The sequence below is a fragment of the Bemisia tabaci genome, chromosome 3, assembly GCF_918797505.1.
Source record: "Bemisia tabaci chromosome 3, PGI_BMITA_v3".
NCBI classification, from domain to species: Eukaryota; Metazoa; Arthropoda; class Insecta; order Hemiptera; family Aleyrodidae; genus Bemisia; species Bemisia tabaci.
The window spans coordinates 28,714,449-28,738,804 of record NC_092795.1 but is presented as its reverse complement, the minus strand read 5'-3'; the positions used below and the strand labels follow the sequence as shown (position 1 = coordinate 28,738,804).

General features: G+C 39.6%; 1 protein-coding gene across 1 annotated transcript in view; it reads right to left on the bottom strand.

The window, feature by feature from the left end:
* Positions 1-23,749, bottom strand: part of LOC109031173 (uncharacterized) — a 45,895-nt gene extending 22,146 nt beyond the window's left edge. The window contains exon 1 of the mRNA XM_019042536.2: positions 23,688-23,749. The gene's annotated coding sequence lies outside the window, so the exon portion shown is untranslated. The remainder of the gene's footprint in view (positions 1-23,687) is intronic.
* Between the last annotated feature and the right edge of the window lie 607 nt (positions 23,750-24,356).

The following is a 24,356-nucleotide window of genomic DNA, read 5'->3' as shown; positions in this document are numbered from 1 at the left end:
GATCGATTGATCAATCGACTATCGAATCGCTCTCCAAAGTGCTAAAGAACCGAATAGTTGAGGGATAGAAAACATAAAAAAATGAAAAGAATGAACCGCAATGAGAGATTACCTTTACACTTTGCTTAGTATCACTGAGATAAAGTATACAGCATAAAGTGTTCGATAGTCAATCGATCAATTGAGTATCGAATCGCTCTCCAAAGTGCCGAAGAACCGAATAGTTGAAGGATAGAAAACAGAAAAATGGAAAGAATGAACCGCAATGAGAGATTACCTTACACTTTGCATAGTATCACTGAGATAAAGTACACAGCATAAAGCGTTCGATAGTCGATCAATCGATCGATCAATTGACTATCGAATCGCTCTCCAAAGTGCCGAAGAACCGAATAGTTGAAGGATAGAAAACACGAAAAAATGGAAAGAATGAAGCGCAATGAGGGATTACCTTTTACACCTCGGCAGTATCACCAAGATAAAGATCACGGGATCTTCGAGCACTTATTTTGCGTCGAATTCAAGTCTGGGAGGAACTACTTTAAAATCGGACCCGAAGCTTCTTCAAGTGCGCGCGTTTGACGACTGGAATGTTTGCGGACGCTGAAAAAGCTTCCCTCGATGACAATGGGGGAGACGACTCGACGAGTGCATTGATCTAAAATTAGAGGCAGGAAAAGTCCGGCTAGGAACCGAATAAGTCACAGGCATTACAGGTGGGGTCGAAACCACGATTCAGCCTAATAATGAGTTGCGCATTCCAGGCCGATGCCTGATGGACGATGACAAGTCGCCGATCCGTTCGCGAAAAAGAAAAAAAAAATCGCCCGATTTATACGAGGTGAGGGTCTTTCGAGCGATCTTTCGGCCTTTACCGTTGCGAAATTTCGCGGAAATTTTCACTTTTTTCGTGACCAGAGGTGGATAACGTTACCCTAGTCCAACAGATTGGAGTCTTACAACTCTTAAAATATGGCAGATGAGGACGCGTAAAATATTCGAAGAAAGAAAAGCAGAGGAGGAAGAAGAAATAGAAGGAGGAGCGAATAAAGAAGAATAGGAGCCAAAAAGAGAGGAGTAAGAAAAGAGGAGAGAAGGGGAGGAGAATAGGAGGAAGGAGAGAGAAAAGAAGAATTTGTTTTTCCTCCATTGAATTTGAAATAATTCAAAAATAAAGAGGGGAAATGATTAATACAGGCAAGAGGGGAAAAATATATAACAGCGCATTTAAGGCTCACGACATCAGGCGCATTTCCGACCTTTAATGGCCTGCTCAAGGACCCATAAATAATAAAGTCTCAAAGGCCACCATCGATACACAGTTTATTTGATGCATGTCAAAACCGCATATTGATGTCCAAAGTGCGACGTCGCAGACTACTTGTCACACTTCATTTTTGCTTTGAAAAAGTAGTCACCGTAATTATTTGTAAACTTTCTCAATTTTTCTTCTCTGTTGGCAGAATATTCTGCTTAATTTTCAAACCAATTAAGTTGGCTTGAAACACATAAAATAGAACCGAAAATTTTGAAACACTGTGATAAAGATACGCAGTTGCGCACTTTGGCCATGGATATGTCCCTTACATGATGTGTTTTTCGCAAAAGAGGGTAAAATTAACCCCTACAAGCCGCGATATACGTTTTTATTTCAGTTCTTTCCACCTTAAGGTACATTTACCCATTCTTCTATTAAAATCTGGCAAGTCTTTGAGTGTACAAACTGAAACTAATATCAATAGCACCGGCATAATTATCTCAACTTCATCCGTCATTGGAAAAAAAAAATGAAACTATGAAGTTTTTGTGTAAGTTGACAAATGTAGCATAGCTACATACAACTTTTTGAAGTTGCCTAAGATTTGAATTATGCCACTAAAAAGTATTAAAAACTTTACACCTCAACATGATCTGCATGCCCTTGAATTTGTAGCCGTGTGAACCATGCATGTAATCATTTACTCTGTGCGGTTGAGCGTATACTTTAAAGAAAAATCTCATATCCCGCACATTACCATATTGAAGTGGAAATAATTTGTCTAAATCTTTCGACAGATTTGAAATTTATAAGTATTTTAAGACACATTGAGATCGGATCAAATAATCTAAAAACAGAGGTAGATTAGTTCATCGCTTTGTGAATGTATAAATTTCAGGGAGGCTGTCACTTACAGTCACGCTCGGAAGAAAAAAACGCATCCTAGCGTTTATGTAACCTTCTTAATTCCGGTGTTTTCCCTTTCGTGTAACTTTGGGCACAAGCGTGAAACTTTAGTTTACCCTTGACCTTTTGAAAAATGCAAAATTCAGCATGTTACAGAAAAAGCTTTTCGGAACTTGTCGTGGAAATAATATGTGGACTCGCGTGCTGCGGGACTAATCCCTCTGAAAACTCTCTTAATATGAACGATAAGTTTTAGAGGGGGACATTTAAGGCACGGCTCGTGGAAAAAACAATCACGGTTTCTTCGTAATGGAAGATTAGAATTTTTTACACGAATTAAATGTGGAATGGCACTAAATGGGAGGCGAGAATAAACAATGATATTGAAAAAAAAAAATTTACTCACGATTCAGTAGAATGAACCGTTAGAGTGGCATATGACATCTAAATATACAACTACACTTTTCCTCCGGGATTGACAATTAAACTAGTGACAATGGAGCTTCTATGATTCTTCTTTTTAGTTCATACATACTTTCTCGATTATATTTGCTGCGAAAACCTCGTTTGTGTCACTTAGTGATTGAAATATCAAACAATGTACGTTAATTTTATGGATTTGTCACTATCATCGTTTAGATTTTTAAGTTGAAAGTCCTCCTGCATATCAATGATACGGCCTTATAAAAAGCAATTCAAGGTGGATGCAATATTGCTTCATTTTTTAATTTTTATTGTTGTATATTTGGCTGTCGTATCGTAGGTAAGAAGTCATGAGGGGTACCAGTGACTATGTTTGGTTTTGTATTTTTAAGTTCGATAAATGCAAGTTCCCACATGGCAGAATAAATCCACCGAAAAGATATTGCAGAAATTTGAATCTAAATCGGAGGACACTCTTGCCTTCCAAATTTTTGATCGTGGAATTTCTACGTGATGGAAATTGAAATCAATTAAATCTAAGTATTTTAACGTTGGTATTTTATTGGCAAATGTTACAAAAAGCATGTTTTTCAGCCTCATATAGATGGATTGGACACGCCACGGCAATTTTCCTGCTACCGCATCATTGTATTGCATACTCCTTAGTTGTTTGTTTATAACTAATGCGCAATTGCTATTTATTTTGTCTCAAAAACTCGTAAATCTTACTTAAACGAAGCTGCACTCGAAATTTTCCATTGGTGAAGAAGTATGTTCGCTTGATATTCGCACGTAAGGATAGTCTTGCGTCTTTCAAAATATCCTTCAGAGAAGGTTTCAATCATTGTCCGCCGTGTTTCTCAACTTACAGACGTAACATCCTTTGAACCGGTCATCAAATAAGAGGGGTTATGCTCGGTTTTATTCCGCAATCGCAGCACTTAACAGAAAAAGCACCCTCGATTATTTTCAAAGAAGAGTTTGAACTCAAAAATCTTCCGAAAAATATTAGATTTTTGGTCGAAGAAGAGACAAAATATCGTCTCGTTTCAAGAAAAACGACACAAAGCTTCAGAATGTTCAGTGTATGGTTTCACATTTTCGGAGAAATGTTTTTGCCCGAAACGACTGCAGCTCAGTTTATGATAGAGTTTTGGCTTCATAGAAAATTTTACAGGCTCTTTAAAAAAAATGAAAAATAATTATAAAAATACAATATAAAGTACGTAAACTGTCGTACAAAAAGATTGGTTCTTGTTCATGAATGTGGGGGTGGGTTTCAAAAGAGGAGTTTGAAAGTGTCCTGAATTGTATGTATAATTGGCAACGTAAATATGAATAAGAATCAAAATTGTAAATTTTTGAATTAAGTTAGAAGTTGAAATGTTTCGTAATCTTGAATTAATATTCAGAAATCTGGAAAGACATTAAAAGTCTTATGGCAGCTAAATGTCTATAAACAAAAGTGACTAACTAATAACGATGGTTAACAGGATCGTTAATTCAAGTTTTCCATTTTCCAAGAAATTTTACGTATTCAACGATGATTAATTCGGCCATTGGAAGCGAACTTTTATCCCTTTTAAACCCGTTAATTCATTTGAGTAGACCAAAATAGAAATATTTCTTTCTATTTTGGTTTGAGCATTCTCGCCATGCGGTCATTCTAATAATAAACGTCACAAAAAACCAATTACCACCCATAAAGCAAATACTTGACAGAATTTGCGGATCTCTGCGTGTTTTATGACGTCCAGGCATTAATACTTTAACATGGTTTGAATTCATCGAGTGGATTTGAATTCAACGTTCTTTCCAATGCCGCTGTTTTTCCGCGTTGTTTGACTGACAGGTTGCTATCACGAGGTTTTCTGATCGAGAGAGTATGTGGGAGGCATTCCTGGTTCGACCAGAAATAGCAAGCTAGCTCGATGAATAGGAGACGCCACAGAGTCTGATAGATTTAAAGGTCCCACACCTGGGTAACAGATGTCTCTCTCCTTTTTATTTCTTCTTTCTTTGTTACAAGGCACAATTTTTGGAATTAAAGCTTAAATGAAAGCTAGTGAGATTTGACCTAAAAATTTCAAAGGCATAAGTCGACATGAGTCTGCGGATTTCGTGGAGGAGGAAGTGTGTTTCGACCTTTTTGATCCTGACCTTTTTTTGTTTCTATGCTAATTGAGATCTTAACGCTTTATTGTGCAACTTTAGACTTTTTTTAAAAGGAATCAATTAATGGGAAGGAGCAAATTATAACATTATAAATCAAGACATTAAAGCAAATCCGCTTGTGCTAGTTGTGATCAATTTTTTGAAAGCTGTGAATTTTTGGGGAAGGGGGTGTGTGTGGATCCCCCCTCTAGCCCCTAAAAGTTAAATTGTGCCACTTCCTCTCTGCTCTGCTGGATGCGGCTAAAAAGTAGCATGTAATGGTTATCTCAGTCTTCTCAAAAAGTGGATCTGTGCTTTTTTGATCATGTATGCTTCATTTATGCTTAGATTCAATGTGCCTACGTAAAATTTTTAAGAAGTACAAAAGAGACACACTTATATTCCTAAAAACGCTGCCACATTTAAGGAAAATGCCTTAAAATTACACGATGGATCAGACGACTGTCGCGCTAACCTTTTTTTCCAAATTTACAGTAAAGTGTAATGTTACCTTTGGTACTTTGAAATTGAACCCTTAACTTTTCCCTCGAAGGATGTGGCTTGATATCGGTACTCATTTTATGTCGGCTGGGACTTCTTTTGAACTGTCACTAATCGAGGGTTTAATGAATCGGTTGTCAATAATTTTAGCGTATTTTACCCCTGGCTGGAGTCATTCACTCCGGTCCGTCGTCGTAAGTGCCATTCCTTCTTTAATTGCCAAATTTAACTTCACGTAAAGGCTCTTTTTTAACGGTATGCACTCCAAAGATGTTTTGCAAATTATGACGACAAATGTGCCAATTTCAAACCAATCTTAGTCTTTATCAATGGCGATTTTTGAAAGTTGGTAGTTCTGCTTTACCCCCATTTAAATTTATAGAAATTTATCGATTTTTGGTGAAGCTGTCTTTCTCTATAGATAGCGATTGTTTTACATGCACTTAAATGAACGAAACTCATTCTTAAGTGTCGAGAATCGCAAAAAGTTGACATCACTGTCCACGTGCTATTAATCTGCACTCTCACTGCCGGATTTCAACGGCTCATGTTTCGCCAAAAACAAAACCGTCCAACATTTCACGCCCTCCGCCATTTAGAATCCCGATGCGCAAAAAGACAGCCAACAGCTCAGCCAAATTTCTCAAAAAAACCAATTTTACAATCGTATGAGCGAAGAATCCAAAGTCTGCGTTAGTTCTATGACACTAATATTCCGTAGTATCGAATTTTGATTTGAAATTTGCCTGTAGCGCTTTCATGAAGGAAATATCAATTTTTTAACGTTTCGGCAGCTCGGTTCCAGACGGTAAAATAGCACAAAAAATGCCAACCATCTTTTGCGTCGAGAAGTTGTGCTAAGTGAATAATTTTAAAGGCAGTCTCTCATGATTCGTCATCGGCTTTCGCGGTTTTCTTCTTACCGTGGCGGATTTTTTCGAAAATTTAAATATTTTCAGACGATGACGACTTGAATTTAAAGAGGTCATCGCATCGGAAAGGACTTCACCATTTCGAAGCTCTACATTCGTGCATAGTAATGAAGCGGATGAAACCAATTCGGTTAATTTTGAGGCTCTATTCTACATTCAACTCTCAGGGTGGATGGCAAATTATTTTTCAAATTGAAAATACTACGAATTCGATTGAGCATAAATCTTCAGGTTCAAATCATCTTAAATGTTTTAATCGCCGAACTATAATCATGATACTACAGCTTGGCTAACTGAATCGGTTACATAAAGTATGACCTTAAAAATAGCCACTGGTTCAAAACTCAAAATAGATTTGGACGTGTTTCTGTTAAACGGAACTAAGCGCCAAATTGAGTTCCTTTTGAGGATTTTAGAATCCCGGATAGCGCGTTCTGTCAAATGGAACTAAGCGCCGTGGAGAAGCATTGCGAGTATAGGACGGAACGAGCATCGCGTTCCACAACACCCGCCAATCCAAGCCCCCCTCTCCCTTCCTCCCCCGATGGCGCTTAGTTCCGTTTGATAGAGATGCGTCCATTTGAAAGTACGGAGCATATCACCTCTATTTGTAGGAGGCTGATTGCTCATTTATTTAAAACACTTAACTCTTTGCTTGTGGCAGTGGCGACGCGGTGTACGCCAGGGGAATCTAGGGGCTTTTCAACCTAGAAACTAAGGTCAATACCTCACGGTTTTATGAATCAGGTTGCCGCGCTTGAAATTCCACCTACTCGAAAAGTAAAACTTTATAATTCGGTCATTTTCATCTCCCCTACAAATGGCCCAAACGGCAACCGTGCTAATGAAACCTATCTCCGGTCCGGATTCTTAATGAATGCTCCAGCGAGGTGCTTAGAAAGCATTTGCCGAGGAACCCGCCAGCCTTTGGCACCGTTGCGTACGTTTTTCAATGTTAATTTATATGTAAGAGCCAGTTTTTCGTTGGCCTTTGCCATGAGATAAAGGCCGCTAATAGCTTAGAGACAAGATTCGTAGTCATTCGATTAAGGTAACGTTTAAGTAGTGCGTAACGCACTTAGGAAGGAGACGGTATTAATAGTTGTTCCTTAAACAGCTTCTCTCTACATATACTGCCGTGCTGAGGAAGAACGCCGTATGAACATTCGCGAGTTGCCAAATTTCCTTCGATAAAATGCTTATTTTTGCGGAACGTTGTGAATATTTTTCCTTGAAATTTTCAGGAACTTCAGGTGAAATTGTGCCCAAAATTATCTGAGAAATTGGAAGGAAAATTTTTACAAGTTCACCAGAAAATTCGTGTTTTATCCAAGGAAATTTGGCAACGCCTGAAGGTTCATACGGCGCTTTTCCTTTAGCAAGGCAGCATTGGAGGCCCTTTATATGGTTTACTGAGTGGTTAAGAGATTTTAAGGAGATATTAACTAAAAATAATACAGGGGACATTGTGTCACTAAACCAAGAACGAATTCTGACTTGCGAATAATTGTTTCTGGATGCAAATGGCGCGTAGAACACGATGTGCACATGGACGATTTTTAATCTTCCAGATCTGATTGATTGATTCATTAAAATGGGAAGTTACAAAGCATATGGGGTAAAAAGGACACAAACAAGGGCACCTTAAATTTGAGCGAAAATGAGATAATAGCACCAATAACAGTGCTTTTTCCGCATCCAAAGAAGTTTAAAAAAAAAATTGCAGCGAAAGAGTTTTAAAGACTGAGGGAGGGGGCGTTTGCCGTATACTGTCCAAAAATGTTGAGTATTTCCGAAACAAATAATTGCAGGTCTAATCACACTGGCTTCAAATGGTATAATTCATGTTTCCTCCGATAAAATTATTTGCAATTATTAACAAAATTCCGTCAAACTCGGTCCAAATTGCAAATGAAATGTATGAAAAATCCACGAACAGATTCTCACATTTACAAAAAATTCATTTCGTATCGGAATAACTATGGCAACTTCCCAACCTCCTCTATTTTTCCTTAGCACAACAGTGATAGGCATTAAGCACGCGGAAAAATCGGATTACGGCGCGGCGGCGGGTGCACACCGGACTTTGTTTTGGTCCGAGTTCAAAAACCAATCTTCGAAAAAGAGACGAGCGAATCTTTTTAAAAACAACTTATCTCTTTTGATCGTTTCGTTAACAGAAAGTGATTTTATGAATGAGTTTGTGTGCTGGCTCATTTCTGCTACGTTGGACCTTCTCTTCGGAAGCCGCGTTGCGGCATGCCGCGAATTTGATATGACATGAGATTGACTCATAAATATTTCAAATTCGCCAATAACAGGGCCCCCCTCCCGCTCATGCCCCCAAAACCACGGGGAAAAATGCTTCGAGTCCGTAGCAGACGCGAATCGAGTTCCGACGTACCCTTCCGGCTGTGTTGCCAGCAGGAAAAAAATCATTCGTCCATTCTTTAGATATCCACTCCCCGATACTGATCTGTTTCTTCTGGATTATTCATTGAAGAACATGGGCGTAGCTAGGAGATTTATGGGGGGCCTGCGCCCCCCAAAAATCCCCAGAAAAAGTATGGTGCCTCCCCTGAAAATGTTTGATCAAATCCATGAAAAATATCGATAATAGGTGAGACAAGCTGCCACACAAAGAATCGATTGTGTTGCGTATATTTAAATGCAGGAAAAACAGGGCTGCCTACATTTAAAAATTGCCACTGTACACATTATTTGTTTGTACATTATTTGTACAGTGGCGATTCTTAAATGTTGGCAGCACTGTTTTTCCTCCATTTAAATATATGCAACACAATCGATTCTTTGTGTGGCAGCTTATCTCACCTAATATCGATATTTTCATGGATTTAAATAGAGGAAAACAGTGTTGCCAGCTTGCAAAATTGCCTATGTGTATGTGCACGCTGAAGCTTTCATGTGGGATCAGCAGGAATTCCCGGTTAATGTGCCTCGGCAGTAGTATCTCGTTGAAACAATTGGCAATTTAGAACGATCGGGCTGTGAGTCGAGTTATGAGTGATTCAAAATTCTAGATATTGATCATTTTGGAACTGACTGGAATTTGCACATGTTGATCTCATAAAGAGGGAGGGGGTCAAAACTTTCTCTAGAAAAAAAAATAAAAGTTCAAATCCGTTTTTTTTTGCAAAGAAACGATTTTTGATTACGTCGAAGGTGAGTCGTTTGTGGACTGAACAATTCAATTAAAATAATGCAATTTGATCAAACGGCGTATTTTTTTTACCTTACTGAAGAAGACATCACCTTCCAAAAAAAAAATGCCTGGGGAAAGAAGGAGTTGTCACGAGATATTATAAGAAACAATCTGAAATATCTATTTCCTCTTGCTGCAACCCTGACCTTGCTTAAACTCGCTCTATTAATTTGATGATTTTTAACAACCGCGCCGCGCACCATGATAATCTCGGAAAAGGAAAATAATAGGAATAAAAGTACCCACGACTGAGATTTGTGATCAATTTTGAAAGAGTAAAGGTGGAGTGAGACACCCTTTTTTAAATATTGCTCGATTTTTGTTTGAATAAATGTTATGGAATACGTATCATTTTTGGTTGGAAGAAACTTAAAAAGGTCAGGGGAATTTTTCCACAGCAATCGATCATTCGCGCAAGTCTAAGAACCGCTATCGATGTTAAGGGGTTACAAAGTAGACTTGTAAGTAAAAATAAATCCACCCAAAACAAATTTTTATTTGTCATACACTCAATATTAATAGAGATATAGCCCTTCGCGAAACTGCCGTGGTTGATGACATTCGCCTTAATGTATGTACATGGCTTAAAATGTATGCATCCCTAATTAGATAGTGTACAGGAAAACGGTTTTATACATATTGGGTCATTTTATTCAGAGCCTATCTGTTCAGCGAAAGAATGTGAGTTATTAATATTATCATATAGAGGCTTGGTTTGCGGTATTTCTGTACAGGAGTCCCTGCACAAAGGAATAGTAAAATTGAAACCACCAAGTTCGTGGCCTTGAGCAGCGAGAAAATGTCTCTCCTCATTTTTGCAGATGAGACATACTTTTAAAATGTTTTAAAATATCTTCGTCTATTTTAAAACGTGTAGCGTGTTTTGCCTTCACTTTTCTAAGTAGGAAAAACAGCCTCCCAAGTGGTTGAATAGTGGTATCTATCATATTGCAAACATCCGTTGAATATGCGTGGAGCTATGGTAACACCCTCCCATCGCTCCAGACGGCCGAAACTCATTTCGCCTTCACTTTTTGAAGTAGGCAAAACGGCTTCCCACGTGGTCGAATAGTGGTATCACTCATGCGTAATACAAAAATGCGTTGCATCGCCGGAGAGTACGTTGACACACGTGCAGTGCTCACTAAGCGCGTTTCGCCTTCACTTTTCGAACTAGGCAACAGTGCCTCCCACGTGATCGAAAAGCAGTGGTATCGTTCATATAGTGCAAACATGCTTCGTTCGTATTACTTTGTTTTATCGTTTTTTTTAAAAAATATCATGTTTAGTTGGCAGACGATAATTTTTGTTGCCAATTTGACCATTTGCCTAAATTTTAACTTGGCTCACCTCGTGCCTCGAGGTCATACGGCACTTTATCAAATGTCCATAGACAGCTAGTTAAAAATGAAATTTGACTTATTTGCCTGATTGCCTGATTTGACTACTGGCCCGGGACGTAAATCACTATCCATTAATTATCTGTCTCTGATGCACATTCATTTTTTTCAAAACTTTCGACGTTAATAAGGCAGGTTTGCCTGGAAGAAAATAGTTCAGTCATACAAACATTGATATGATATGGTGTCACATTTGTCAGTATTTTTAGCTCGCACCCTTAGTAACCGTGTTCTCGGTTCATGCTACCGAATGTTTTCTACAATTCAATCCATACTACCGACATATTACTGCAGTTCTGCATAGTTTCTGAGTTCGATTGTACCCACAACTGAGAGTGCAGTTACATGAACACAGCCGGTATGGAACACCCACCATACACTCACAAAGCTCTGTATTTGAATGCTGTAACTACATGCTATGTAAACTTACCATCCGCTCCAGGCTCAGCAGCCCAAACTTTGGGCTGCAGGGTCCGTAGTTATGACTGCTCCGTGTTCAGTGACCGGACTCACAGTTTTTGCACCCGGAACTTTCAGTCTTTATGCCCGGAACAGAGACGGATGGTAGATCTAAAGCTCGAGATGACGGCGTTCAGAACCGGAGTTTTTCTTTTTCAGTGTGTTACAGCAAATATGACCAAATGAGGAGCTTGGAGGATAAGGCGCATTAGTGCAGTTTTTGAAAAAATTGAGATATTAATGATTTCAAGTCAAACTGGGCGGAGTTAAACAGAAAGGAACCAAGCCACATCGGGATCGAACCGAGAAAAAGAGGTTTAAAGTTTGGCTCCTGCAAAAGACTCAATGTAAACGATAAACTTCAAGTTCAATTTCTGCAAAATTTGCTCCGACAAAAACGTTGAATGTTTGGCGATAGATAGTAGAGCAGTGGTTGAGTTCAAAACCACTCATAATTCAATTTTTTCCAAAATGTGGGTTGGTTCCTTTCTGCTTAACTCAGTCCAACTAGTTTTAATGCATATTCTGTGAAAAATTCGCTTCCAAATTCCAATTTTTAAGCATCAAAAAGTGAGTTTAAACTTTCTTTCCGTCATAAGGAGCCACGTGATTTCGAAACGTCAAACACGTTTTTTCAAAGTAGCAAAAACTGCACTTATGCGCCTTGTCCTCCAAGCCCCTCAAATACTTTCTTTCGGCAAGGGAAGGACTACAAATTCGAAACCCAGAGACAGTTCATCAAAGGAGAAACCTACGGATTTAGTTGAACTCATTACCCGATTAGCGCCTCTTTACCCTGCAGTGAGTGACCGCGGTCCAACATTTCGGCACGAATTGGCGGGTCGGATTAAATCGGTCCAAAAACTTGGCCTCCGACCTGTCGGACCTGTCGCGGCTCGGAAAGCGGTGCCAAGTGCAAAGCACGAGCCCGGGAAAACAGTCGCAATGCGCTAAGCCAAAATAGCGTATCTGCACGAGCGAGCCTACGGGAGTTGGGTGATTCTGGTCCGGTGTGGGTGTCGAGGATTCCGTGGCCGGGAAGTGGAATGAGCAGAGGCGGACAGCGCGGGGGCCCCGTGTTGGGCCCCGGTGGGCCCGCGTCATGCAGGGGCAGGGGCGATGCACCGAACTGGCCGAGTTTCAAGAGCCATTTCGTCCGGGTGCTTGTGCTGGTGCAGGGCGAGTTGAATGATCTAGCACGGGCTTCCTCACATCACCCGGGTCGCTGATCTCTGCCGCTTCGTCCGCGATTTAATATTTCTCGCGGGAATGGGTCAGTTGTACACAAGAGGCACAGTCAACGGATCGTATTCGATAGTGGTTCGATGTATCGTTCGGTTCAAAACGATAGAACATAACCACAAACCAAAAGTTTAGGATATAAGTGGATTACCTACATTTTGCAAAAAGGAACCAGAAGTATTGTAATGATGCTAAGATTGTGCACTCTCATCCTTTGCGATAAAATTACTGAACTCATGAAATAATATGAAATTTTAGATGGTAATGTTTGTCTTAAATTTACAGTTTTTAGCGAGTAAAATAAAAACTGACAATGGATAATCAGGTTTTCATTCCAAGACAAAAGAAGTTGTACAATCTTAGCAACATTGCACCCGTTCGATGTGTCGAATACTATCTACTGGATAATTTTGCCCTGGGCATTTTATGACAACGGCATATTTTTACAACGAACATACGTGTTATGAAGCTATTGTGCTTGTTTCAACTAACTTTGCTGTGTTGTAATTAATTGTATGGGCCAGTTGGGACTATTTACATGTACCATAGCCCCAAATTGGACCACGTTAAGCAGAAGGGAACTAAGCCACAACAGCTATTACCAAATTTAATTGGGCAATTTAGTATTCTACATGAAAGCGGTTTAGCGGATTTTTGTACAAATTTCAGTGAATTCCCTGCTTAGTGCGAAGCAAATTCATCAAAATTTTCAGAGTAATCTGCACAAGTGCACAAACGTTCTCTTATGAAAAGTTAAATTGCCCAGTTAAATGTGGCAATAGCTGATGTAGCTTAGTTCCTTTCTGCTAAACGCGGTCCAATTTTGGGTCATTCTTGTGGGAATCATTGTAAATAATTAAGATATAAATAATTGTATCTAAAGTTAAGCACACAAAAATGAATGCACTTTGAACACATCAGAAATCTGGGACGCATACTCCTAACTGAGAGGTAAAATAACACAATATTTCAGTTAATATGGGCAGAAGAATACAAAAACCCCGAACCCTCCGTTGATTCTGAAGTTCCCCTCGTCTTCCATTGTTTTCTCCGCTGTATCAAACGCATAAACGATACGAAAATCAACACTAATAAATCTTGGGTTGATGTGTATTTCACCCCGTATATTATTTGAAACTAGCACAAGAACATACGTATCCTTCTCAAAGCAAACACAGTTTAAATACATTGTGCAATTTGGAAAGTACTGTTTACTGTTAGAACCTCGAGTTTGGTCATAGATTTCAGAAAGGTGTCTTATTACAATGGGCCTGTTGCATGCAAGAGATACAGCCGCGCGAATAAACTTTTTAAAGGTTAAATGACACGAAAATTACGATGGTCACATTAAAAAAGTCTGAAATACACTCCTTACTGCGCAATTTGCGTTGTTAGGAACGCGCTTTTTCAAATTTCCCGCGTCTGGGGGCAGTTTTCTAATCACCGGAAACGAGCAAACGGCGGGCTCGGTGATTTCCGGAAGATGCCGAGTCGTTGTTGTTGTTGTGATTTTTTCCTTCAGTTTGTTTACAAACCCAACGTGATCTCTTATAGTTGTCCATATACGCTTTATGCGCTAACCAAATCGATCAACTTTTAAATATCCAACGCAATCCTCCTACATTTCATTTCACGATATCACGAGCTCCGATTTTTAGGTTATGTTGTCAGTTTTAGTTGACCGGAAATAGCCGCGAGTTGCCGTTAATTCTTTCCGTTAGGAAACTGCCCCCAGACGCGGGAAATTTGAAAAAGCGCGTTCCTAACAACGCAAATTGCGCAGTAAGGAGTGTATTTCAGACTTTTTTAATGTGACCATCGTAATTTTCGTGTCATTTAACCTCTGAAAAGTCTATTCGCACGTCTGTATCTCTTGCATGCAACAGGCCCTTAGGATTAATAACAATTTAGGCAACTGCTGGATGATGTTATTTATATTTTATACACAGTCTAAAGTAAAAGGAGATTGCATACATCATTTTAAAGGTATACTGAATCTTATAACAACACACGCTTTCAAGCAGATATCTTTCGCTTACCTCTGTAAACATTTCGGAGACTTTAACGAACGGTCAAAAAAAAGGCGCTTGTTAATAGATTTACAACGCTCATTTTACTGGTGATGTTGCGGATGTTTGGCAAAAATTGTAAAATGACATCCGTTGAGTTTCATGAGCGTGATTAGACGAGCCTATATATACATCGAATAACCGATACCTACCAAAGATGCGTTCTAAAAGTCATCAAAAATAGGCCCCAAGGAGGCCCTGATAACAGAGGCGCTTGGAGGCGAACATCAATTTTCATCGGGTCTTTGATTTCATACAGCTTTCGCATTTCTTCCGTGTAATGTCAGAAGAATTTACACTCAAGTTTCAAATGGGAAATCTAACTTTTCAAGAATGCTCGTAATAATGAGCCTATCAGCTTATCAAGCTTTGCGATTGATGCGCTGGTAGACGCTTTGTCGAGCAATTTTCAAAAAGTGACGTTCCCTGATTTTCAACTTAAATGACTGGCAGGGCTCGTGACAAAGACGTATGCAGATAATATCTTTATTGAAATTTTAGAATTTTAGAATGTTTTGAATTTTTAGTCGATCAGAGATTGCGTTGACTGAAAATAAGTCTCTTTCTCGACTTTAAGCAACGTATCTGTACCGAAGATTTTAGTTACGTGACTTGTGGCGTGGCGTAAATGATCGATTATCGATATTTCTCTATTTGTAGCTTTGGTGAAGAATCAATTATTAAGGTGTTCGCTGCGAACACCCTGTTAATCGATACTCTTCCATAGGTTTAAATGACAGATCAATCTATATATCGCAAACCACGCCACCAAAAACTCGGGAGTTGGGAGCCGTTGGACGTCAGGGAAGGGGGAGGGGGGGAAGCTGGCGGGACTGGACGAGCACTGTTATAAGTGTTTATAACCCTCAAACTGGGTATCCTTGGTCTAGGTCAGCGCACTTGGCCCATGCTTGAGTCTCGTGCCAGTGCCTTCGCCGTCGTCCATGCCGCGCTGCCCTGCTAAGCAACAACACCGTAACACCGGTGAAAACTTCCGAGTATTTACGCGGTTTATGGTTAACGCAGCAGCGCGCGTTTCGTGCACATTACCAACACCTCGCGCATTTACGCCCTGTCGTCTGCTTCGCACCCGATAAATCGCATTGCCGTTGCAACTGCATACTCGGCTCAAGGTAGAAGAGAGTACTTCTACTCGTTGGGAACAATAGACGGCAAGACAGGGTATGAAATTCAACACCACTATACATGTTTTCTAGGTAATTGAAATTTTTCACGGAATACTATGAACGCATAAAAAAATCCAAGTTGAACTCATACGTGAGAAAATAACGGTTCTTGAATACTTTAATGCACATTTCCCACACAAAAAGAAAATCAGAGTCTACGTGGGTCAAATAAAGAATTAAAAAATTTCGATGTACTCATTTTACGATAAAAGAATTGTCCTGAGTACATACGTACTTTTTAGTGGCGAGGCGTTAATGATCGATTATGGATATTTTCCCAAAGGGATTTTCTCCAAGTGATATTCACGGTAAAGGATCTATTAAGGTGTGCGTTATACGAGCACCCAGTTTATCGATCCTTTTGCATAGGTTTAGACGGCAGATCAATCGATGTATCCTAGACTACGCCACGCCACTGATACGAGGGGTATTCGTAAAGTAAGTTAATATTTGTCATATCTTCTAAACTAATCAAGATAATTTAAATCTGTAAAAAGTTTGTGAATTTTCTTACTTTCAGATTTTTAAAAAGTTTCAGTTTTTCAAATTTGGTCTTTTGAGTGCCGAGTGACGTCAGTTTTCCCACACCCGTCTCTCACCACCGCGTGTCCAAAATTGACGCGCGTCTTTAGGGGTGCTCGATGAGTGTTACTCATTCATTTCTTAGAAAGAAGCACAAATATTGATGCAAACAGAAAATGTGATGTCATTAAAGGCTCACAAATCAGCATTCAAAAGAAAATACCTTGGCCTTTTGTCTCGTCAAGTGATGCTGCTTCATGGCAATGCTAGGCCCCATACGGCTCATGTGTCCAATCAGTTGTTGACCTCCTTAAAATGAGACCTTTCCCACGTTCTTCTTATTCTCAGGATCTCACCCCACGTGATTTATCACTTATTACCTGAACTAGAGAGGAGTTTTGGCGAAAAAAGTTCCGTGGACGACGATGAGGTGAAAGAAGCTGTACAAAAGTGGTTGCAAAAACGGAATCACCAGTTTTACGCTGATGGAATAAATAAGCTCTTGTCATGGTATGTAAAATGTGTCCAACGAGATGGGGATTACGTGGAAAAGTAAAGCCAGATCTTCAAAAACATGGAAATTTTAAATTTTAAACAAAAAATTCCATTTTGACAATTTGCAGGATGAAGTCGCATGCTACCGTCCTGTGACCTCCCCAGCGCGCGTCAATTTTGGACACGCGGTGGTGAGAGACGGGTGTGGGAAAACTGATGTCACTCGGCACTTTAAGGACCAAATTTAAAAAAACTGAAGCTTTTTAGAAAGCTGAGAGTATGACAATTCACAAAGTCTTTACAGATTTAAATTATCTTTATTAGTTTAGAAGATATGACAAATATTAACTTACTTTACGAATACCCCTCGTAATTTTTCCCCAAGGTTAGAAGCACCGTAAACAGAAGAAGGAAGGTTCGTGTAGAAAACCAAACTTCAGCTATTTGTCTTATTTGTAAAAAGTGTACGTTAATTTCAATGTCTAATTTGGCTTACGGTGATTATCGCTGTTTCCGCAAGCGGAGAGTTTGAGTTTAATTTTTATGAAGTAAACTATGAATTTTTATTTCTCGTTTAAAAATTAATTTTGATAACTTTGGAAATTTTCACTGTGGCATGAAATTTTAAAGGGAGGAAATGGGCTGTAAATCTCGTAATCGCTCTAAGCTCTCTCATAATCCATTCAGATCCATATCAATAATTCATAATTGCCTAAAACGGCAGCAATGATTGTCCAGGAATTAGCCTCAAGACTGAACAAACTGGCTCTGTGGCAAACGCTCTATTAGTCATGGAGGTAGATTTATGTATTGGCTAAGTGCTTCTCGTCTATTTATTTTCGGCTCTTGTCGCCTTTTTGGAAGTATTTTCTTCTCGCACCCACTGGTTTGGAAAATTTCAATATTTGATACGATCGAGAGACAGCCCAAATACTCATATCCCGGATGAATCTGTGCCTTGTTTAGGATTATTTCCTCAGGCGTTTGCAGCCCTGCATTTGACGAACAATCCGATAAACAATTCGAAAACAAAATGGCAGGTTTGCCATGGTAAACAAATACATAAAAAGAAACTTGAACAAAAGACAAAATCTTGTCTAAAATTTTATAAAAGGGTGAACGACCTTTTTTACATTTTTGCACTTTCTGGCCACAAATTCATAACTCGTGATCTTTTAAAACTTAATGTATCATCATACTTCAACTGCACTCTTACAGTGTAATTAGATCGGTTTTCTTGATACATTCATCACACCGTTAAAACATTTTGATTGCTAAAAACAAAGCCGCATATTGATAAGGCAGCGTCCCCAGATTTCCGCGAATACTTTATTTTTCAAAACAAAAACAAACATAAATGAGCACCTTAATATTTACGAGATGACCATTGTTGGTGAAAGAAAAAAATTTAAATTATTATCAGGCTACATTGTTGAGGTTATTTGTTTCTTTATAAAACGAAGCATTATGCGGAAATTTTGAAACTATGTAACTGAGATTCGTAATTTTTGAATCGAGCCAATGGTGTATTCCTGACTGTACTAGGAGGCTGCAATATAGAGTTTTTAAGTCACCGTAAGAGGCTAATCAAGCATGCGCATAAAAAATTCGAACTCTAGGACAGAGCTGAAATACCAGAAAATTCACCCACTTAAACATTCCTGATTGCTGAATCAGCATCTTTTCTCGATATTTTTTAGTCAGTCGAAAAGAAAAAGTTCAAATAAAATGTGGAGTCTGAAATTACAGCGACTTGCGAGGAGATTCGCTAAAATCAGAGAGAGAAGACTTAAAAACAAGCAAAGAAACGATTGCTGTTGGAATTTGAATATTCTATCGAAACGGCTCGGCGGGAGTGGAGTGACATTTTTTCCTGACATGCAATGTTGTCATGTTATGGGAAAATTCCACACCACATATTACATCACGACGGTATAATAATCAGTTTAATTTTGGCTATCAAACTATTCATTTTGGTCCTGCGGTTAAATCAGTTGAAAAACTTGCAGCATGTGGATGAAATAAATTCAACGGTCACCAGATTCCTATTCATGTAATAAGTCGAATAGCCAGTACTGGATTTTTGAAAATATTTGGGTAGTGTTAGATTCTCTGCGGTTTATAACCACCCTCTTCTCCTTCAGAATAAAAATTAAAATTACGCATTATTCATCCGAAAAATAATGGCATCCCTGTGAATTCTACGGGGTGTCCCAGGCCAGATTAAACCGTTAGACCGAGAGAACGTGTTCTATGACTCAATATAAGACCTTACTCCTCCCGCATGAAGTTTAAATGTCTCCTTCTTCTTCAAAAGTGTCCTCGTCAAAACTACGATAGCCCAAATTTTTGGAATAATCATAATATTTTCTGAATTTTGGCGAAGGTGCTAGACTAGAACTGTTGAATAATAGCTTTCCCCTTGATATTCACGGTAAAATCGATATCCTCTAAAATACTGAAATCTCTCCCAAATGATCCAGATCCAGGACCCACTGAAATCGGTGTTTAACTTACCATGGATAAATTTAATGATATATTGGGGGTTGTCTCCATTTTCCATTGGTTCGTATCTGTCCCTAAAATTAAATTTAAGTAAGATTTTCCCAAAGATTGGCAGGTCGTAGCTCTGACAGGGGGCGTTTCCGAAAAAATCTTCACAGGAGAAAAAAGTCATCACGCTCATGCAGTCTGGTGCTTTAAGCCTGGAACACTCTGTATATCGGAGCTGTTTTCAGTATAAAATTAAAACGTGTTCACCCATGCTTCGAATCTTGAGGAAAGAAGGCAGGATTTGTTTGAAAAACTGACCTAAGACACAAGAAATGCCCCTGTGTATGTTGAAACAGTGAGGGCAGGTTTCACCATTTAGAAGAGGGAAAGTGGTCACGTGCTGCGTGGATATACTTGTTGGATCTACTTAGATCGATCTGTAAATAACAGTTTCCCGGTGAGAATGCGGGTAAAAAACCGACCGTTGCATGCTAATAGCGTGGATGCTCGGCAGCCTGCCAAAAATTGCATCAGTTCCAACGTGTTCCACGCAAACACTTCGAAGCCGGTGATTATAACCACCGCTCGTTTAACCGCGAAACGCACATGAGTTTGAATGATAAACTAATGATAAACTAATGATCTTTTAAGGGACGTTATTTGAGCGAGATTTTAGAGAGAGGGTTGTTTCTGTTCAAACGAGGCAGAATTTGCTTTAAACACTTCATTACTCCAACTTCAATATGAAAAAAGGGGAAATCCTCCATGCCCTTTCCAAATTACGTTTTTGGCTATTTTAAATCTATGGAAAATTAGAGCCTACAGAAAAACTAATTTTTTATCATTAATATACATGGCTCCTTGTTTCACAAAATTTTAGCAGCTTTGCAGTATTACTCTCTGCCAAAATGGACCACCAGCAGAAGACACCGTCGTAAAAAAACATCACGTTTTGTGTTTCTTCATTGATATTTTTTCTCTTTGTATTCGGCAGACACGTCACATGTTCTGAATGCATAACGATTATAACACACTTTTCATGAGGAAAAAAAAGTGAGGTCATTATTTTTATTCTGGTTAGTAGAAAATTTTGAAAGTCACTTTGGAGTAAAAGCATCCCATCCAATTCGAAAATATCTCCTTGCAAAATTTAATCAAATGGTTTTTTCCTGTCTAGTGCACTTTGAATTGATGAATAAATGATTGTAAAGATCAATCATTACGGCTGAAAACCTCATTAAAGGACCCAATGGTCAAAATGAAAGAGCTCTGGCAAATATTCCTAAATTTAAGTCGTAAAAACGCCGAACGGTGTTTCTCATCAAAATCAAACGATGAGAGAGAATTTTATGATTACGTACTGGTCCGATCACCTGAGACCGGGAATTGCCTTAACTGAAAAAAGACATACTTTAAGGAATACATTAAGTGGAAGGATTTTAACCAGAATCGGCCGAACTGCATTTCACGTCGCACCTAATTTTGACTGAGGTTTTTCTTTTTTGACAGAAAACTAAAGAACGTAACGATTTGTAACTCTTTGAATTTGTTTTACATTATAAAGAGCATATTCAGCCCATTTCAGATCAGAATCCTGCTCAGACCTTTCTAAAAAATAATGTAAAACACGAGGGAAAATTAAGCGACGGCTGGTGTAGTTGCGCTGGTTTTGTTTCCATGTGTCCAAGTTACAGACGGTTGAGAGAGAATTCAGCCGGTTATGTAAGGACTAGCCGCTTATAAAAAACTGGAGATCGGAAAAGAGGAAAATTTTAATGGCTTCTCTCGCATGGAGCCTTAACGATCCTCTGTGCTGTGTCCGCTGATTGATCGAAAGCCCTGCGATTTTTTATACACGCGATTGGCGAGTGTAAAATCAAACAGACCGGAGAAAAGAAATCTGGGGAAATTGAAGAGACTCTCCGGTCAAACTGATGTTCGATTATCAAGTGCTGATGTCTTGTTTTATTGTGCACGGACAGAAACGTTGAAACTTTTAGAATATACTAATAATCGTGGAGAAAAAAATAAGAGAACGTATATGAAGTAATGTGCTGTCGCTCTTTGCTTTGAGTGTCCGGTGGTTTTATAATATCAATAAAAATGCTAAATGTTAGACTCAAATTGAATTCAGTAAGAAATGACAGTTTAGTGATCCCTAACAGAATTTACGTTAGCATGTGTGGTAACGACGTATTTATCAATATTGAAAGGCGTTAGTGAGATTTGATGTTTATTAAGTGACAAACATGCATTATATTCTCTGAAAAGATGGCAGGATAAAATCAAAGTCAGTTTAATAATAATAAAATCTTAATTGAGATTTATTTAGATTTTTCGATAATCAAAACGGCGGAAATAAAAATGAGTCTTTTTTATCATGACCAGAGAGAACCTGAAGCTTAGGAGTATAGTTGGACCACAGTTTGCAATAAGGGACTACAATTTCTGGCTTACTTTAGACGCAACATTTATGCCATTGGCTTCTCTATTCAGAAATGTGATTTTACGGAAATGCCAGAGATAGTGTTTCCTTACTGCAAAATGTAATACAGTTTAAAGTGACATTTTCTGCGACCGCCAATCGTTGAGTCCAATTTTTTTTGAAACTTTACACGATGGCCGTTTCAAACTCGCCCCCATCGTCATGTACTTAAAAATAAAAATTAAAAAAATGTATAAAACTTGTCGCGAGACGTAGACATGTGAGCAATATGCCGTAATTTATCTAGGTGGTTACTGATGGTCGCCGGTTCGCTGATCGGCCCCCTCTCAGTGGGTCCTCTGTAGTAAAGTTACATAATAACGGAGAATCTGAAGCTTTGTAACAAGACAAAACAGTTGCCGAAACTCGTGACTGGTAGCAGTGTTAAAGTTTTCTTGTCAACAGTGGGGATACTTTGGAGGTCAACTACGGTGCCCCGCAGGACTGAAGGGAAATTTTTCGATTCCTCCCCAAAAAACATCTGATTATGGCTATTTGCACAAACATTTACTCTTACTAGCAACTACTAGCAACTATGCGAACTTTCCAGGACATTCTCCTTCAAAATGTTTACACTGGTAGGAAACTTTGACAGACAATTAGATAAACACGCAAAATAAACACTAATACACACACACACCACCTCACATTTGTCGATCAACCGGGAAATTTTCAGGAATTCTAGTGCGAGGCTTCCAGTCTTACCCGAAAAAGAAGGTATCAAATCTTCGCTGCAGTAACGTAAGGGTTTAACTGTTTTTTAAGTTGATCTCTATCGTCCACATAATTTCGGACTTTCCAGGACTGACGTGGGTATTAAGATACTTCCTCACGCTAGAAGAGCTCCTATGTTTGCACACACGAGAATTTCAATCAACTGGAAAAACAAATGAAATTTTTTGCGGACATTTTACCTCGAATTCCCGTTCTTGGCATCTTACTCTTTCGAAATATATCGATTGCGAATCACGGACTCACATCCTTAAAACACAAAAACTCACATTTGCACACCCAAAACATCAACACACAAATACGGTAATCGCCCACGCTTTGACGAGCAACCAGGAACGTCATAGGAAAAGTTCCCTGAAATCCCGTCCCTGTCGAAGCGATCAATTTCTCCGGGAAACCCGTTGAGAAGCACCCACGAAAAACTTCGACATACAAACACAGTCGGCACACACATTGGGGGGCCCTCGAGAATGAAAACAGAAACTCCATCCTCCAATGCCAGCAACTCGAATTTTCCGGAAAAACCGATCAAGGAATGCACACATGAAAATCTTTCACACATGGACACAGTTCTCATCCACACGTTGACGAGTGACAGAGAATGCTCCCGGGAACAATTCCGGAAATTCCATCTCCAGTAGCCAGCACTCAACTTTCCCGGTTAGAGTACTCGAGGAAAGCACACACACACAGGCAAAACTTTCACACAGACGCAGTAACCGCACGCACACTTTGACGAATGACCAGAAATGCTCCCGGAAAACTTCTGCACGTAGCATATTCTGCTTCATATGCGGTAGTCACTCGCACTCTGACGAGTTACCGAGAATGGTCCCATGGACGATCCCAAAAATTCCACCTCCCGTCGCCTGCACTCGATTTTCCCGGGAAAACTGGGGGAGAAAACCATACCCACACGCAAAACTTCCATTTGTAAACGCAGTTGTCACGGTAACTGCCCCGGAAATTCCACGTTTCGGTTCGAATTTCCCGGGAAAACTGGGGGAGAAAAACCATACCCACACGCAAAACTTCCATATGTAGACGCAGTTGTCACGGTAACTGCCCCGGAAATTCCACGTTTCGGTTCGAATTTCCCGGGTGCGGGTGAGCTGGGGGACGTCCGGGGTGCGGGCAGCGGGAAAGTGGACACTGGTCGAGCCTGGAAGCTAGAAGAAGGAGCTGGTTGGATTTGATTGAACTCACCTGGATTCCGGGGATCCGCGGGAGGAGCGACATTAGTCCCAAGCGAACGCGAGCCGAACGACTAACACCGTCATTTCCCCACAAACGGTTCAAGGTCGGCGAGCGGCTAAATTCGCGCTCCCCCCTGCCCGCCGACGCCCGCAAAACCCCCCGCACCCCCGCCCCCCGGGCGACTGAAAACGGTTCCACCCGATACCTGGCCCGACCCACGCCTTTTTCAGCCACCCTTAAGCCACGGCCCGCAGAGCTCGACGCCTAATGGACTCATTATTCTGTCGTGCCGAGGAAAAACGCCGCACTGGCAAAAAAAGAATCTTAAATTTGCCGCCAGAAGTATTTTTCTTAAATCAAGACTTTTGCTGCTTAATGTATACTCTTTTTACTTAACCCAAGCATTATGTTTCTTGCATCAAGACAAATTCGGCTTAAATCAAGATAAAACAATCCTTGGCGGCAAATTCAAGAATCATCATGGTTGAGAGAAGCGCCTTTTTTTCAGTGCGGATGAACATTCGAGAGTTGCCAAATTTCCCCCGGTAAAAATTTAATTTCAAGGAGAGTCATGATTATTTTCTCTTGAATTTGCAGATAAATTAGAGCTGATTGTGAATAAATTTCTCTGAAAAGTTGGTGGAAAAATTTTCATGATTTTCCAGAAAATTCGTATTT